This window comes from Ixodes scapularis, unplaced genomic scaffold (genome assembly GCF_016920785.2).
Source record: "Ixodes scapularis isolate PalLabHiFi unplaced genomic scaffold, ASM1692078v2 PGA_scaffold1__304_contigs__length_218370807, whole genome shotgun sequence".
Classification (NCBI taxonomy): domain Eukaryota; kingdom Metazoa; phylum Arthropoda; class Arachnida; order Ixodida; family Ixodidae; genus Ixodes; species Ixodes scapularis.
Window position 1 is genome coordinate 51,828,392 of NW_024609846.1, and position 19,032 is coordinate 51,847,423.

The 19,032-nt window shown below is 44.3% G+C and overlaps 1 protein-coding gene across 14 annotated transcripts in view; it reads right to left on the reverse strand.

Moving 5' to 3' along the window:
• Window positions 1-10,890: 10,890 nt before the first annotated feature.
• The window catches only part of LOC8038614 (RNA-binding protein Musashi homolog Rbp6), a 632,232-nt gene continuing 624,090 nt past the window's right edge, over window positions 10,891-19,032 (reverse strand). For all 14 annotated transcript variants that reach the window (XM_042290732.1, XM_042290733.1, XM_042290738.1 and 11 more), the window contains one exon: window positions 10,891-17,618. The gene's annotated coding sequence lies outside the window, so the exon portion shown is untranslated. The remainder of the gene's footprint in view (window positions 17,619-19,032) is intronic.

Below are 19,032 nucleotides of genomic sequence, written 5' to 3' on the forward strand. Positions count from 1 at the left end.
GCAAAACTGCCGTTTTAGTTCTATAAAAAAAAAAATTCATTAGCTTTGATTTGAGCTCTAACATATACAGGGTGTCACAAAAGAAAATTTACACGGTCTTTTGCACCGCAAAAATAAACTAGGCATCGCCGAACGCTCATTCTCCGCCCAAAGGTAGAGCTAGAGGTCACAACCAGATGCCAAAGTTTCAGCCCGATCCGATAACTTAATCAAAAGTTATAAGTGATTTTCTGAAAATTTCAATGGGACAATGGAGCCCATTTTTGCCCGTTTTCGGTTTCTGGTGCCATAGACCCCATGTGTTTGAAGACTCCGTCGGCCGCCATTTTCCCATTGAAATTTTCAGAAAATCATTTATAACTTTTGATTAAGTTATCGGATCGGGCTGAAACTTTGGCATCTGGTTGTGACCTTTAGCGCTACCATTGGGCGGAGAATGAGCGTTCAGCGATGCCTAGTTTATTTTTGCGGTAAAAAAAGACCGTGTAAATTTTCCTTTGTAACACCCTGTAGACATACATTTTTTTTTTCTGAAAAAAGACGTTTGCGTGCAGTGTTTCAGGCCCATGGCCCGAGCTCACCCCGAGCGCCCGACCTGCATGCGTAGCTGCGAGCACAGCTCGTTTGTTCCGGAAAAAAAGTCTGCGCCACCTATGAGGAAAAGGCTACAGGTAAATCGCGGGTAAATCACCCTTAATTGTTACTTACAAAAGTACATCGGGCGCGAGCACAGTCAGCACGACAGTGCTAAAATACATATGAGAAGTTAAACTAACTTACAACAGAAAGGAAGCTGATGCGCAGGATGCGCAGTCGGAGGATGGCTAAACGTCTCAAACTCAGCTAAATCGCCAACGTATATACACGAAGTGTAAAATCAAATTACATCTATTTATACTCATTCGTAGTACATACGTGAGGTCACACGCAATCGGCGTTCGATGTTTTTCTTCAATTGCGATGCGCACCAAGGCGAGCACCAGTCGGCGTACAGGGATTTCTCCATTTCCAGCGCAGCGCTCTGGCTAGGTCCCTGGTTCCATACCAGGACCAGGCAGAGTTTTTAGGTCGTGCACCAGTCACCTAGCTGTGTTTGAAGATTTGTGTTTGTCCTTTGACCCCTTGTTGCCCTTTTTTAGGGATTATTTTCGTCATTCTTGTCCAGCTCGCTTGCACCTTTGCATTAATCGTATTATCATCATACGATTCCTCCCGCCCTTGTAAGCCAATTTTCTGCCCTATCACCAGGCAGCGTGGGCTATCACCGGAAATGATCTTTTAATAAATCGGACAAAAAAAAAGACAAAAAAAAACACATAACTTTCCGTTTTTTCCTCCCGGCGAGGAAGTCGCCAATTTTCCTCTGGTCAAACCTTGTCGGCGTTACCCCAGCACCGGACTCAGTGGGAGACAGAGTTGAGACTTTGGAAACTTGAAAAGAGCGCAAAATGCACGAAGGACAAGAACGAAAAGTGAAGAAAACGCAACGCTGACTGGCAACTCAAATTTATTTCTGCAAGGAACAGAAAGGAAAAAAAAACAAAAGAAGCAAAATAGATGACATACATTCAACCCCCTTGGGGCACGCCTGCAAATCTTTAAACAAATTGGCCGAATTTCTTGATAAAAGCAATTTCGCCATTCGCCAAAGCCAATGACGGGGCACTCCCACACGTGTCCGCTCCGTAGGTAGCAACAAGAAACGCCTCGTCAATTTGTTTTGCCACTTTGTTGCGGGGACGAGCCAGACTCTTAATTTCCTTGAAAACCGGAGAACACATATACACCTATCACAGTGAAGTGCGAGAAGTCCCGACGCTGAAGAACGGAGGAGAAGGGGATGCTTTCTGACCCTAACATTAATACACTTCCCCGTTTGACCTATGTGGGAAATAGAACAGATGGTCTCCGAACTAATGGTCCCAAGTACAGACTAGTAAAAAAAGGTCGCAGATAAATATCGCCAATGTGGCTGCTTCGTTTTACAATGAAGTCGATAAAATACAATAACACTCGCCGAATATTGAGGCTGCCTGTTGCACGAACTCGACCGGTTTTTATATTTTTCTGGGAAGCTCAGAAATGTTTTGCGCTATGGAAACCTAATGCACCAATAAACGCATCGAGTTCCGCTCGTTATGTGTGCTACCACCACGCGTCATGACGAAATGGGAGTAATTCGAGTTTCATGGCTTCAACAGGGGGTGGGACCAGATTCGAAGGCACTCACTTGATCGAATGAAGTTTTAGAGAACGCCCACGTTTCACCGGATGACACTTTAGCGAATAGTCGGCCAACGGGAAGCGGCGTTTACGGGTGGGCCAAGTGGGTTCACATTTTCCTAATGAGCCGCCGCAGACTGTTGCCGCGAAGCGGCAGACGTGCAGCACGGGAGGATTGGTTAACACGCGCCCCCGTTATTCGCTAAAACGTCGATTCGCTCAAACGTCGCCTGTTCGCTAATACTTCATTCGCTCATGTGACATGGACCCATTTACACGAGATCCTTCATTCCACCAGGAAATCACTGATTGCATAACGGATGAAGTATATTTCATGGTATATCTTAGTTTTAAAACAACCTTTTTACGGGGCAGTGTTTTCCTATACTTGAACTTGGGACCATTTCCGTGACCATTTGTTCCATGACCATTTGTTCCGTGACCATTTGTTCCGGGACCATTTGTTCCGGGACCATTTGTTCCGGGACCATTAAATCCGGGACCATTAGTTCCGGGACTATTTGTTCCTACACCTATGCACACCCTACCGCACGACAGACGGATCAGATAAACGACGCCCGTCGCACACGCAACGTACCGGGTGCGGTGGCTAACCACACACCGAGACCAGATAACCCGACACGATTAACTGCGGCACAAAGAGGGACAACTTTGAAGGAGCTGAGAACACAACAAGTACGTCAAACTTCTCAGCTGCCTGCTTGATCCTATGTGAAAACGTGTGTACGTACGGCAGAACCACCGGCCTGGAGATCATCCTCCTCCTCTCCTTCAAACTCTAAACACCTCGAGAAGTTATTCCGAAAAACCCACGACCACAGCTAACGGGAAGCGAGCACCATGCAGCCTGCTGGCCTGAGACAAAAAACCTTTTTCCGCAGCTATGGGGGCAAGATCTCAACAAAGGAGCGTAGACAAGACACGTCAATGGCCTTTTTAACTAGTTCGGAGTGGGCAGTATCATAGCCCAACAGCCCCTTCTTGGACCGGGGTTCATATTTTTCAGGGGCAGCCTTGGGGTGCACGGAAAAACAGGGATGCTGCGGTGCCTTGTCAGGAAGAGATCCAGTGAAATATTCCTCTGCGCTGCCGTCTTTATTACGTAGGACAGACTGGTCGTTGCTTAAACGACCGTATTAGAGCACAAAAGGGCGGTTAAAAATGAAGCACCAAACTCCGAAATTGTAGAACATGTAGACGAATGTAACAACTGCGTACCCAAGTGGGAGGGTACTGAAATCTTTCATATAGAGCAAGATATCAATAGGAGAGTGTTAAAGGGGTAGTGAAACGAAATTTTAGCGCCGATCTTGTTGCATAAATATGGGCTAGGGACAGGCACCACCTCGGAAATATAAATATTGCGCTGTAAAACACAGGAGAACTAATTTTAAACATAATTAAACGATTTCAAATTCTCATCTGGTGAATGGGGGGAAGTTCTCGTGACATCACTTGTGCCAAAATAGCAGCGCCGTTCTGCGGCAATACGGCGTGCCGGCAGAATTCGCCTAGGCCTGAACGCGTTTGCAAAGCCTTGGCGGAGAAAGCCAAAGCGTAGTTGGCCACAGTGAGCTCGTTCTCGTTGCGGCTCTTTGCACGACACGACCCGAGCAAGCTTCTGGCACGGCCGGTATTAGTTGCTGCGAGTCGCGAGCTGCAAGCCGACGTTAAAAAGGGTATGTTTGAACTACGAGGGTGTCAGCAAGAGCCACGCAAATGCCAAATACCTGTTCACACTCGGAGCGGACACGCGCGTTTGTTCGAAGTGCTGGATTCGCTCTGTTAGACCGCGTTTCGGTAAGCGCTTCTGGACCGATCTTTTACGATTGCAACTCGATACTGACATGACACTCGGCAAAGAAAGGTTAGACCGACATCGAGTAGCTCCCACGAACTGCTATAGCTCGACACTGACGTAGCGTCGAGTCAGAATAAAAATGGCATACTAATAACAGAGTGTACATACCGAGTTGCCAAGGTAATCCGTATGGCGTTTATTTGAAATCTATATCACACAAAACAAGGAGATAGAATCAATGAGAGTCCCTTTTCGACGACAGCGTTCGTCACCGCTGTCTCGGAAAACAAGGAGATCGAGATGACAAGGGGAAAATATTGACCTCTGAAATTTAGTTTAGGGATCAAACTACTCATCCGGTAAGGGTCCACAAGGGTCGCGCGGGCATATTCCATTCAGCAGGCCAGCCGGTCATGGACAGACGGTCTTGGCCAAGAACCGCCGGAGCAACGGTGCGCCGAGTCGATGTTGCTGCTAGGCCTACTATATTCTGCCGAGCTCGCTCGGTCGGCAGAATCGTGGCTGTTGTAGCTCTTCTCGTGTGTTTGTGGATCCTGCGTTCTTGATCGTCGTGGTCTGCTTTAAGTACTCCTTCCTTTTTTCTTGCTGGTTGAAGTCGGGACGCACGAGAAGAGCACGAAGAAAAATAAATGTCCGTTGGTGGCCGATACCAAGTAACTGAGCGACGCTGTCGGCCTTGTTGATTTGATCGTAAAAAGTGCGTAAGACAGCTTCGGAGCTGTCGTAACCTGCGCAAAGGTTACGACAATTTCGTTTCGAGAGCACGGGTTTTCTCTCAAATTTGTCGTACGCACTTTTTTCGTCGTGAATTCGCTTTGAGAATCCGGCCTCAGAGCTGGTTTTGTCAGTGCTGCCGTGGTTGCCGACTTGCCGTGGTCCCGTGGTGCAGCGTGCGTGCAGCCCTTGCACATCTCAAACGGCCACGTTGTCACAGGTCGTAAATCGTCGACGCGCCACCAAGTGGCAACGCTCGTAACCACAACATTCACGCCGTAGCCTTTCCCGACCGGCACAAGTGACGTCACGAATGCGCCCAATATCCCAAGACGCATCGCGCTCTCCGATGGCCGATTTTTGAGCGCGCGCCCAATCGGGCCCATCAGGGTGAAAAATATAGCCATCCGTTCAAAATACAAACGCGCGATTATGATTTATGAATATCATTGATCATATTGAATCTATTTCTGACCATAATAGGTGTATTTCAAGTTTCGCTTCAGTATCCCTGCTCCGGGAACTGTGTCAGTCAACCTCCCTTATCCCTTGATAAGGAAACAAAAACAAAATTCTGGGTATTTGTTTTTTGACAAGTCGGTCAAAAGTTTTATGGTTCGGTTTTATCGTCCTTTTGGTGTGGTACTTTCTGGTTTCTTTGTCGGAAAACCTTCATTGTCTCTTGATGAGGGAACAAAAGAGTTGGCACGTTTACAATGCAATTAATTGCAAAGGTGCAAGCGAGCTGGACAAGAATGACGAAAATAATCCCTGGAGAAGGGGAACAAGAGGGACAAAGCACAAACACAAATCTCCAAACACGGCTAGGTGACTGGTGCGCGACCGAAAGAAATCCGCCTGGACCGGGTTCACGGTCTGACCTTGCCAAGTGCGGGAATTTCTCTGTGTGTGTGCGTGTGTGTGTGTGTGTGTGTGTGTGTGTGTGTGTGTGTGTGTGTGTGTGTGTGTAAATGCGTGTGTGTGTGTGTGCGCGCGAGCGCGCGTTTTTCGTTGTGGTCGGGTTTGTCTCTTTTATGCTTCGGCTTTTGTGATTCACTCAAGGTTACTATGAAGTTTATATGACCACAGGGGCCAGAGCCACTGGGGAAGGAGTCCCAATTTTCCTCTGGCCCGCCTGTCCCCAGCTGTGCTAGTTGTGCATCATTCAATTTTCCCTAGATAATTTACTCCAATCTTCTAACCACCCCTCTGTGAATTTAATCCTTTCCTCTTCCGTCCTTCGATCCTCGCCAGCCCCGGCCAAATCTGTTACCCCTTCAGGAAGGGCAGGGCGAAGCTCCGTGGACTTCATGCTCTAGTGTCTCGCTCTCATTATGGCATGCGGCACATAATGTGTCTGTCTCCTGAAATTTATCCCTATACGTCCTTGTCCTCAAAACTCCGTTCTCACTTCAAACAGTACAGAAGTTCCCAGTGAATTGTCAAACATATTTTCCTTTCTTATGTACTGTTTTTGTGACCTGTACATTGTCTGAGCTGATTTTTTTCTGCATTCTTCCCTCATATTCTCTTTTCTGCCTCTTTCACCCCCTTTTCCACTGAAGTAGTCTGCTCAGGTGTGTAGGTATTTAAATGTAAGCTTTCGGGTTCGGTTTGTCCATTTTATGTTTAAAATTTTCATGTATAACTACTTGAATACCTTCCGTGCCCACCGCGTATCATCCATTTCGGTTAACCTTTGTCTAAATTTTAAGTTAGTTTACCCTTTGTCTAAATTTCAACTTACTAACTGCCTCCCTGCTCTCAAAAGACGCCCAGCGCATGTTTCTCCGCACGCCCTCATTTGGTGTGTTTTGTTTGTGCTCCCAGTGCCGATCTGCCTACGCTTTGTCGAATTTCTAATCCTGATTGAACCTCTGATTTAATGCGCAGTACCCCATTGCCAAAAGAAAGTCCTGGTACCATCACTCCTTTCCATATACCCCTGACCACTTCATATCTATTATAGTTCCATAGTGCTTTGAGCTTCATAATAGATGAATTTATTCTCCCTTTTCTAATTATATTTTCTTGATATTCATCTGTATATTTCCTTCCCTCAATGAGCCTGACTCCCAGATATTTGTATTTCCCTACATGGTCTAATCTCTAATACAATGTATTGTATCCTCAAGGGTTTCCTTTCTTCGTCGTTAAGCACCATTACGCCGGACTTGTCACTATTAAAAATTATGGCCAAGGTGTCCCCTTCTCTTCACATATTCCAGCTATAGTTCCTGTAATGTATCCTGGTTATCCGCCACGAGTACTATGTCACCTGGATTATCAGTCCTGGTATTATCTGCATTACATTTCTCCCTCCTTCCATATAACTCACATCGAAACCTAACTTGCTCTGCTCTATTTTTTTTTTAATTTCACTGAGATATATCATAAAGAGTAGGGGTGACAATGGACAGATGCGCCTGAGCCCTCTTTTTATTGCTGCGGGTTGTGTAGTTTCTGCTTCTCATGTTATAACTACCTTATTATCTGTGTACACCTGCTGGAGAAACCTAACCCAATTTGCATCAGCTGACTCCAGATCTTTTCCTGGCTAACATTATCGTACACTCTACTGATGTCCAAATAAGTTAACCATAAAGGGCTTTGGTTTCTTCAAATCTTCTAGTTTTCTTTTTCTTCGGAATCCATTTTGGAGCTCAGACAGTATTTTCATATCTTTTGCCCATTCCTCGATTCTTTGCTTCACTTTCTGCATAGCTAATCTGTAGAGAACTGAAGTTACTGTTATCAGGCGATATGACTTCATGTCGTCTTTGTTTCCTCTGCCTTTATATATGAACTCCTGGGTGAAGCTCGGCGAAGTGGCGGAGGGGTAATATTTGGTATTCCGGGCACTTCCGGCCGCAATGACGCGGGCCGAAAATTGTTTCCAGTTCGGGTACCGTTTGCGTCGCTATCTTGTGGTGTTCTAAAAAGGGTGTTATAAAACTGGAATGCTAGTGTCAGTGGCTATTCTCGATGTTGCAAACAAATGCACGCAGTGAACTGACACGGCGTTCGGCGCACGCCGGTCTATGTTCACTTGACTTCGCCGTAGCGGCGTTTTCGCTCGCTCCCCGTGCAAACGATTTTTTTTGTTGAAATGTGATAGAAGGGTGGCAATGCTTATTGTGTTTTAAAAGATGTGTCTGGGAGAGAAGTTGGTGATGTTCGCATCAAAAATGACTGAGCATTGCTAAGAGGTCACTCGGTGGCTGATAGAAAATACACGATTTAGCTGCGTTTGAGACCTCTTCTCTTGTGCCCTTTTCTTCAGCTTCAAAGTTTCCTATTTTTTTTCCTTACCACAGTCTCGGGTTTTAGATATTATGACTATCACCAGCTCGCCTGCGCACTCACTGTATTTTGAGTAATTGTTTCGTTATTCGGTTGTGTCTGATACGTAGCGACGAGAAGAAAAGGGTACTTACTGCATCGCGCGTCAGTATAGAGCAATCAACGACGACGTGAGCATGGTGGTGAGTAGACGATAGCAGACGACAGATGCACAATCCGGCGAAATCAAAACCGAAACTATTCTTTGCCAGTCTCCTGCTCTCCAGGGTGCACCTGAACCATGGCGCCTTCGGGTGCCTGGAACCTTATAATACCTCTGTTCTTGAAACCACGCCTGGAACGTGTCTCCGATTGGTATATTTACCGCGTAAAGAAAAAAAAAAAAGGTCCTTCAATTTCCGCCTGATGACGTCATAGAAGTGTCATGTCGTTAGTCGCGATCCTGGTGGCGTCTCAACAGCTGTGGTGTATGTGCCAAACGCCTGTTCTGCTGTAGGTCGCTCTCCAGCGTAGCAGCCCAGGGAAGTTTCGGCAGCAGGACGTTGTGACGCCGTGACGAGAGCGACACTCGCGTTCGCTTGTGCTACTCGCAGCTTTTCTTTAGCATTTCTACGACCAACCGCCAGGATAGCGACATGAACAGCATGACACTTCGGCTTCTGTGACGTAATTTGTTGCCACTTCGGGACCACTTTTGATGTATGGACACTGCACCTGAAACGCTGGGGGCGCTGATATTTGGGGAGTCCATTGGGTCGGGTCAAGATATTCTTCAGAAGAGCAGTCGTAGCAGGCTTTTACCTCCGGTTTTATTTGTTAGTACAGCATTTGTGTCACGCAGACATAATTACTGGAAAAAAATATCCTGGGTTGTTTTAAAGTGGCGGTCCACGTTTTGCTGAAACAGTCCAATGAAGCTCTGCAGTTTGTCCCACTGCTGAATATCGGCGGTCAGAGGCAATTTCCTTTTGAGTTTTTAGAGCGCAGCTCTTAGGCGCCCGTTTCCGGCTTGAGCGGCGTCGCCGTCGCCGTCGCCGTCGCCGTCGCCGTCGGCGTAACCGCGCGGTGCTTTATGGGTAAATTTCCCCGCTAAATCTAGCGGAAAATTTCCCCGCTAAATCTAGCGGAAAAATTTTCCCGCTAAATCTAGCGGAAACAATTTCCCCGCTAAATCTAGCGGAAAAATTTCCCCGCTAAATTTAGCGGAAAAAATTTCCCCGCTAAATCTAGCGGAAAAAATTTCCCCGCTATATCTAGCGGAAAAATTTCCCCGCTAAATCTAGCGGAAAACATTTCCCCGCTAAATCTAGCGGAAAAAATTTCCCCGCTAAATCTAGCGGAAAAAATTTCCCCGCTAAATCTAGCGGAAAATATTTCTTCGCTAAATCTAACGGAAAAATTTCCCCGCTAAATCTGGCGGAAAAAATTTCCCCGCTAAATCTAGCGGAAAGATTTCCCCATAAATCTAGCGCAAACTAGCGGAAAACTTTCCCCGCTAAATCTAGCGGAAAATATTTCCCCGCTAAATCTAGCGGAAAAAATTTCCCCGGTAAATCTAGCAGAAAACTTTCCTCGCTAAATCTAGCTGAAAAATTTTGGTCACGTGACCCGGGGGGTCACGGGACCTGGGGAGTCACGTGACACCCCGAGGTCACGTGACCCCCTCCCGAGGTCACGTGTCCTCTGAGGGGGCACGTGTTTGCCCCCACGTGACCCCACCAAGGTCACGTGCCCTCGGGAGGGGGGGGGTCGCGTGACCCCCCCCCCCCCCCCCCGAGAACACGTGGCCCTCAGTACCCTCCCCTCCTCCTCCTCAAGAGCTGCGCTCCAATTCGGTGTTACAGGGAGTGGTAAACGACTTTCACTTTTTCTTCCAATTTCTGCTATATTGGTGTTTCGTTTGTCCACCCGTAACTCGAGATCATTTCATTCGTGTTCTTGTTCCTTATCCCCATCGAAGGTTTTCAGCTGTGCATGGTGCCAATTTATCATCAGATTTTAACAAAACACAATCAGTTCATGAAGCAAGTTTTCCTTTAGATTTGCAAATTCAGTTGAGCTTTAACCAGCTGTAACAATGAACTGGAAAAAATGAGAGATAACTGGCAGTGCTTGTACGTACCACAGGGCAACGACCTTCGAGGGGTTCCTTGAGACCGGGTGGAACAGGACACAATTTCAATATTGCAATTTGTTTGTTGTACGTCTAACTTGAATGTTGTGCAACATACCATGCAGTAAAGTATAATTGCAAAGTGGCATTAAACTATGCTACCAAGCCTTGAAAAAAAAAGGGGGGGGGGGTGGGGTTAAAGAGCCTGTTTTTAAACTGTAATGAGTGGAAGTGAAGCTTCTAAGTGGTTAGCATTACATGTTAATACACAGTATAAAACGAATGAGGCTTAAACTCTAAATAATTTCATATGACTGACAACAGTTTGGTGAGGGTGACTTGATGAAAACATTAGATGCCGAAGCATTGACTGAAAGAACTATAGTATCACAGCTGTAGCCAGGTTTCCTTACAGGTAGCGCTTCACTCTCATTATTGTCCCTTCTCCTAAGTATGCTTTGACATCGGAAGTCCTGGTATGAGTATCGGTATATGAACAGTTGCACCAAGATGTATGATCCAAAACATATTCTACACTACCAATGACTTTGTAAGGTATCACTAAACTACTGCGGGAATTTTTTTCTTCCCTACCTCTAGTATTTCACACAAAGGAAATGTCTACCTCAGGGCTGAAGTGTGGCAGTGCATGATTGGTACTTGCACACACTTGTCACAAATAAAGACACAGGCATCGGAACCAAGAGTCAGGTTTTATTGTCGATGAAGCAAACTCAATCGATCAGGTTGATGTAAAGAGGGCATGATAAACCCAAACTTAAAAGTGGGCAAACAAATGCAGTACAGGCTGACACTTTTTTCTTTCGGCACACACATACACAGTCTCGCTGAGAAGCGCACATCGAGAACATCAGCGATAACAGACGAGATACCAAAAAAGCATGCCTGCCATTCACACCTTGTAAAATATATATTAGTTTGGTAGCTTCTCTGTTCAGCTTTGGTTTCAAAGAACTCTATGTCTAAGCAAAGTGAGAACAACAAGGTCTAGCTTTGCCATATCTAATATATTCATCTTGTTTTTCCATGTTCTCCCTTCCATGTATACATATAAATACATATAAAGGGCAATGCAACAAGTATTTTTATACATAGTTTTCCCTCTCGTGAAACAGAATTGTAAAAAATCCTAGCTACGGTGTACAGCAGGTATACTTTTTGTACAGTCAACGTTCTTCACTGTGATTTCTTGCTGATCTTTGTCTAACCAAAAATCCTGTACAAAACTTGTAGGTAGTAGTTGGCAACGTGTTTACAAACACACTGCAAAACAGAAGAGAAAAGGAGCCGGGTACGTCTCCAGAGACCGTTGCTGGATTCTTCGTTTCGATAAAATGAATTCGTTGTTTGGTAGGAAAAAATCGTCGTCAACCCTCTGTGAGGGGAGAGAGTGGCAAGAGGACAATGATAGAAGACAATGCCTTAAAGTGGCAGCAAATGCAATCATAGTTCGCTCAAAAAAAGAACAAAAGATGGCATTCACGGAAACGACAAAACGGGCCGTGGAGGGTGCCCCTGGACACTACAGTGGTGTTTTCGGTGTACACACGAATGGACTGAGGGTGGACGTCAGATTCACCAAACCAATGTGCATGGGAAAAAGTACACCACAGCAAATCTCCTTCTGTACCAATTGAACTCGGTGACATTCTTGCTTCCTCGTGAATTCCAACACCTTCATCCCTTGCTTCAACAGTTTTGGGAAGTTGATTAATGTCGTTTAGACATCCAGAAGAAAAAAAATTGCGTTTAAGAAAATTATGAGGGAAACAAGAAACAGAACGGGAAACCTAGCACTGCATACACAGAGAGAATGAATACTTGGGAAGAAAGTGAAAGGAGCGACATTTATGCTTTTGCCATTGATGTGAATTTTTTTTCTTGGAGACTTCAGGTGACTTTCACACAGCAGGTGCTCTTAGGTGAGGTTTACATGCCAGTACATCAGTAATATAGGTTCATATACTATAGCTTGCAAGTAACTAGAGACTTTACGATTACGGTGCATATCGAAGTGCAGGCTTATATGAATGTCTTTTTTGTTTTATGTATATATATTTATATATATATGTATATTTATGTATATTGCCATAGTTGACGCCACAGTTCACTTCAGTCTTCTCAGTCTTTACATGTAAGTCTTTTAATAGGAAGATGGTGGCATGGAATTGTTTCCCCCAAAATTGTTTTTCTTACAGCGTCGCACAACAATTATTGAAACACACACACATGGCACATGACAATCACAATCTAATATATTTATATATATATATACGTTGGTAATATATATATAAATATATGTACATACAATTATGTTTGTAACATCATATTGCTTCTTAGACCCAGCTGTGGTGTCCCTTAAAGAGTTGACTTTGCCACAGTGGCTTAAATATAGCACAATATAAGGCAGATATTATGGAATTTTTCCAGACGTGAACATATACACATACATTATGTACAAACATATGTGCAGAGACATGGGATGCTTCCTCATCCAGGTATTTGTATGTGTGTTTGTATTTATATATAGGAATATATATATATATATGTGTGACAGAACTGCTGGCTTCACAAGTATCGAACCGGGAAATGACTGATCGTATGGTATACTCCAGTAAATAGGTGTATATGTGTAGACTGTCAAATCTTTTGGGATTGTGTTCTTGCAAATGGATAAATATACACAGGCATAACTCCTTTTGTCCTATTGAATATTGCTCTGTACGATAGTCACTGTTCAAGGGTTTCTTATGCAGTTTAAGAGGAGATGGAAATGCCATAATTAGTGCAGAAGAATGCTCCTTCTTCATCAAAGCTCATTAAGTTTCTTATGGGTCATTATTTAGAGAGCAGTTACACCCCTATGTTTTCTTCCAGGGTACATTCACCTTTGAGGTGGGATGCAAATTATTGTGTATTGTGGACTAATGCCACTACAATTAGGTTATAATTTCTCCATCGCTTGAATTTTAATAAAATGCTCAATTATTACTGTTATGCATGTATAAGTATAAATAGCTTTTATATATTGCCTTTGCGAAGTACACTGTGTTTCAAAATTAAAAGCTGCACACATTCAACAAATTGAGAGCTGTTGGTCGTTTCCGAGGAAAGGAAATTAAATAGCTTAGACCAGTTTCCTGGTGTAACAAATGTTTCCCACAAAGGTTTTCTTCCTGCCCCCTGTTTACGCGTGCCGAGGTTATGACTGTCACAGCTGAACAGTGTTTCACGTGACTTGCCAGGGGGAAAACATGCAGCAGTTGTGTAGCCTACCTATGTTTTCACTTCGTCAAACAAAACACACACACAGGTTTTGCAAGCGGCGATACAAAAATATGTTTGTTTTTTTCAGGCTAGCTTAACTTTGAATCCTCTTGATAGAATAGGTTGCCTAATCTTTTTTGCATTTCCTGCCATCGAGCGGTACGTGTCTCATTTGCAAAGCTTTTCCACCGGTGCGTCTTTGGTGTCGTGGACTGCGTCCATATATATGTACACACAGACATACATAGTTGTGTATTGCTCATATGTACAGACCCACCGTGACAATACATAACCACGGGAGGGAGAAAAAGAATGGGTTAGCAATGTAGAACATGCATAGAGTGACTCAGAAAGAGAGGTCAGTTGTAACAATTGAAACAGCTTGTATCTGTGTTGGTTGAGTCTGCACTGTCTATCTCACAAAAAGAAAGCCAACCGTGCAAGAATACTCCAGCCTCTCGCGATTCTGGCAGCTGCCTTCAAGGTGCCTGTGTTGCGACTGCATCTTGGTCTCGATGGTTTTCCTCGTAACTGCTGAACCTGATAACTGTGCGGGCAGTCGTCGTTATGTTAAGCCAACTTGCGAAGGAACAAATAAACGGTGCACGAGAGTGCGAGAGGAAAAATGATTATCAAATAGCCTCGAACCAATGCCTGCTGGCATCCAAAGCTGCCCTGCATTTGGAAGTGAGCGATGTGGATGAGCACCCGCAGTTGTGCAGTGTTCCTCAGGGTAGTTTCAGGCTGTGTTTTCTGCAGGGAAGCGAGTCAGAAAATTTGCAAATTCTATCAGAAAGAAGATGCTTTCTTCATGTCCCGCTCCCAGAAGTCCTGTTTCCTGATATTTTTATTTCCTAATTTGTGGCTCATGAATAAGAGAAAAGATGCGTAGAGAAGTGTTGCCAACGAAAGTCGAACCTTGACAGAGCATTGGTAATGCCGAAAAAATGTAAAGGCTGTAGTTGTTTTGTAACTCATAATGAAACAAAGATGTGTATGCTGTGCTCAGATAAGCAAAATTTACATGAAAGAATTGTGAAAATAGTTTTATGAAATTAAAAATGAAGCTATAAAAAGTAGTAGTAAGACAGATGCATCAGTGGCTATTAAAAATGAAGCTATAAAAAGTACTAGTAAGACAGATGCATCAGTGGCTATTTCGAAAATGTTTAAAAAGGCCTGGCAACCAAACTGTTGTGCAGGGACTAAAGCTGGCAATGCTCCCATAATTCCCAGTTGTTTCTTGCAGTAACGAAAAGAGAAATTTATCAATGTAAGCCCCGTGATATCAGCATTATTACTTTTTATTTGAATCTACCATTTTCTACCTGTTGGAAGACATGTATTTTCATCAAGTAATTGCTGTACTATAGTTTGTTTCGCTCATAGCATCAAAAAGCTTTTTATTTATATTTTAAAAGCTTGGTATGTCTATATAAAAAAAGCACACACATTGGCAAGAAACCTACAAGCTGAAGTCGTAAACTTTTTTAAATTCTCATCCTGCATCTTTTTGTTGTCGACAGCTTTTAGTTTAGTTTACATTGCTCCAAAATGGGAGAGCGGGTTGATAGAAATTTCTTGGCACGGCATTAGCTCATCAAAATGCACCATTTTTAGTTGCAGGCTTTATGCTAAATGTGTGGGCTTACAAATAAGGCATCTGCATTAGAGTGTTTTTCTTTTTTCTTTTTTTTTTGTGGGAACATCAACAAACTGTTTGGATGACATACTCAAATCTTGAGTATAAAAGAGGGACAAAGTTAACCACAAAATGACGATGAGACGTACAAGGTGACATTAAGTTGTAGAAAAAAATCGAGATGAACAACGAGGGTGGTTGGGGTGAATGAAACGAATGAGACATAACAACAATGTCGCTATGAACTTGTCGCACGCTCTCTTTCCCTGAAAATGTATCCTTCATCAAAAAATAACTGGAAAACTTCAAGTAATGTTTAATGTAGGCTTTAAAGGCTTATCCTTCATCTTCTTTCTTTGACCTGTCATGAAAGACTTTTTCTCAGTACGCTTATTTTACACCAAACAGATCATGTATTGCCAGTAAATGTTTGAATGATTTTGAAATTCATTTTTAATAAATAAAAAAGTTTCCTACACTTTGCGACAATATATTTGGTAGAGTTTTTAAATATCTGATGGTTTATTTTAGCTATGGCTTGGAACACCTTTAAATATTGTAACTTTGACATGGAGCTTGAATTGATTAATTAGAGTAAACATGTGAGTTTTAAGAAAAAAAAACAATTGCAAATGTACAATGACATAGGCTGCAAAGCATGGTACGTATGTGCGATATTCATGGTAAGAAAGTAATGGCCAAATGCAGTGCACTATACAAGTTAGCATAAATATAAAGTTCCAGTATACTTTGATTTGCAGTGTGGGATGGAACCAGAGAAATTGTTTCTTGTAATTTTGGTGTTCGAAAATTGTTTTTCTTTATGTGGAGTACACTGTAGGTGATAAGGATTACAGTAGCCGGTGAACACAGGCCGATACACGTTTTGACATTATGTGTGGAAGTCAAAGAAACGGTTAGCATCAGAATTGGAACATCGACTCATCGGTGCATTTCAAAAAGGCTGAGATGTACATGGAAATTATTACCGAAAGACACTCCGTATTGCTTGTGCACATGCTGAGCCCTCTTCATGCTAGGCAGTTCCTACTTATTGTCCATTTTACACTGTACACTGTAACACTTTGTTATGCAAAAAAATGGGCTGCGCTTGCGAGAGAATAAATAAGGAGGAAAAATTAACTCTGCCAGTCTCGAAATTCATGGGTGAGGTGTACAGGATCATAACCGGAAGGAGACGGGTGTACGTACAAAGCCAGCCATAAAGAAGGTGATGGGAAACACAGGGAAAACATTGTGTGTTTTCAGGAATGCAATCGTGAGAACAGGAACACACTTTCCGAAAGAGACAAATGGCAGCACAGGATCTTTACCCGTAACTGCGTTTTGGTATTTCGTCACACGCTACAATATGTATATAACGTCGGGGCTCTCACAATGCAAAGACGAAGAAAAGAGAAAGAGGGCATTGTGCGATTCACCATGAGCAGTGAGAAAAAGAGATGGGGAAACACATACAGTCATGCCTAACGTCGATCAACAGGCACATCATCACACGTCCACGATGTGCTACAATAATTAACAAACATCTCGTTTCATGTGCAAGACTTTGCCTCAAGGGCGTCACTTGGTTTTCGAGAAGCAGCCTGATGAAGTCGGAGTGAGGTAGCATTGTTCCACGAAATCACTATGAATGACATGTCGAGAAAGAGCGAGGACAGAAACATGATTGTGTCCAATAGTGGATTTCTTCATAGTTCTTACAATGCCACCTTACTGCTTAATTTGTTTTTTAAACCGAAAGAGAAAGGAAGAGCATAGAGAGTCATCCACTAGATAAGACTCAAGGAGGACCTTATTTAGAGCACATAGTTTGGAAAAGAGGGTTACATTTGCAAAGGATTTCACGTAGCATCACAGCAGCGACTGAAAAAGTGTGCCGACGGGGTCTGGGGCACAGCTCGCTCTCACAGCATGAGGATGTCTACAGAGAGGGGTGTCGATAAGCCGACATTTGAGGGCACCACACAGAGAACACGTGGATTGCTAACAAGATGGCCAACACACAACGTAACTTTGTTGCCTTCAATAGCATTGCGACACTTCCTGACAGCCAGCAGCCTCGCTACTTTGGATTGCAGTGAAATGCGAGAGAACGATCTGAGAGGGGGGAGAGGAAGAGAGAGAGGATGCTGGCACCACGAGTGACGACGAAGCGGCAGTTTTCTCTGCGACCGGAGTGTGCATCCAAACCCGGAGGAGGAAGGCAGGGGACGTCGGCTCGGAAGGGAAGAGCAGACGGAGAGAGAGAGAGAGAGAGTCGTTGTCATACAAACAGTAGTGAAGCAACAGCAAAAGTTGAAGAAAAAATGTGGCGTCGGTGGAGCCAGGAGCCTGAGGCGCGCTCCTCAGCCCGATCCACCCTTGCATGGGGGGGGTTCGCCAAACAGCAACAGGAAGCCAAGGAGTCCAAAGCAATCCACTGAATCCACCCGCAGGATCCTGGGCTGATGCCTTCGGCAGCATGCTTTCTGCGGGAAGAGCGGAAACGGGCATCAGGAAAGCATTGTGGCATCCTGCTCACTCTCTATTAATAATTCATTTTTCTTGCGGACAAACATATGTCTAGGAGGCTGCAGCTGCAGCGAAAGAAGACACAAAGTCTTCCAACGTGGCTATCGGCACACTTACAGTGGTTAGCGGAAATCATAATGGACAAAATGCCGACTCTGGAACTCCGCCGTAAAATAGCTCGTCTTCAAGGGGTAGGGAAACAAAATTTCAGCGCTCATTTTCTAGCTTGAATGTCTTGCACGTTGCACCCTAACCTAAAAAACACCAGTCTTCCGTTGAGAGGCACAAGAAAACTAATTTTAAAGCTAAATAAACGATCTCAATGTACACCTGGTGGATGCATGCAGAGCCTATTTGGGAGGTAATCTAGCAACGCTGGGGAACTTGCTACGTAGTCGTGACGTAGCAGATTCCTTCAGAGCACGAGCTTTGGCATTTCAACATTTTCCTTCTTAGCTTTCCTCCTGAACATACAAATCGCGCTTTGTACCAAACGGCCCAAGAAGACGAAAAGGAAGGACTCCCCTCTTTCTCGGACCAACCCTCGTTCGTGAAACCGGACACAGCCACTCTCCCCCTAGAAGATTAGCCCGTCGCTCAAAACTCAAACAAAAGTTGCTTTTCCCACCCCGTTCAGCCCCAAGCTGACAGTGTTGTGGAAGCTACGTGCTTCTTGGGCCAGCCACACGCTCATCACCCCACGGGTACTTCGAACGGCTCGGTTGTAACGCGCTGACGCTATAGACCGTTCCATTAAGGTCATAGCAGAGAGGGTAAAAAGAGAAAAAAAATGCCCTCCCCCTCTCACCCGCATCTCGTCTGCTCCTCCGAGTGAGCTGTACCTAGCGTCCGGCTGGCGTACAAACTCTGTTTAAAATCGCGTAATTTTGGAAATTTCAGGCGCAGATGCGCAGATTTTAGTATGCCAGTTATCGTGTAATCCTATGCTAGATAAAAAGACTAACAGGGTCCAATTTCGCTGTTACCTGCGTGCAAATAAAAAAAGGGGGGGGGGGGGAACTGTGTCAGATTGACCGGTCTCCGGCGAAAAGTAAACCCGGCTGCTGTACATTTTTTACTATACAAAGTTCGTACTGGTGTAGGCCTTTAGCGACCATGAGTGGAAGTCTGAAATAATAAATAAAAACGTGCTCTCCTTCCGCAATACACGCAGTAGTTGAGGGTAGTACTGCCGGCTGACTCAACTGCTATTTAAGTAACGGAAAACAAGATATGCTAGTTGATCATTCACCGAAATAGAACAACAGACAGCTCTAGGCTGATTTTGGAGTAGCCATAACTATTCCAAGAACGCGAACCACTCCACAACGGCAGCCACGAACGAGAGTTCGATGTTCCGTACAGCCCAAA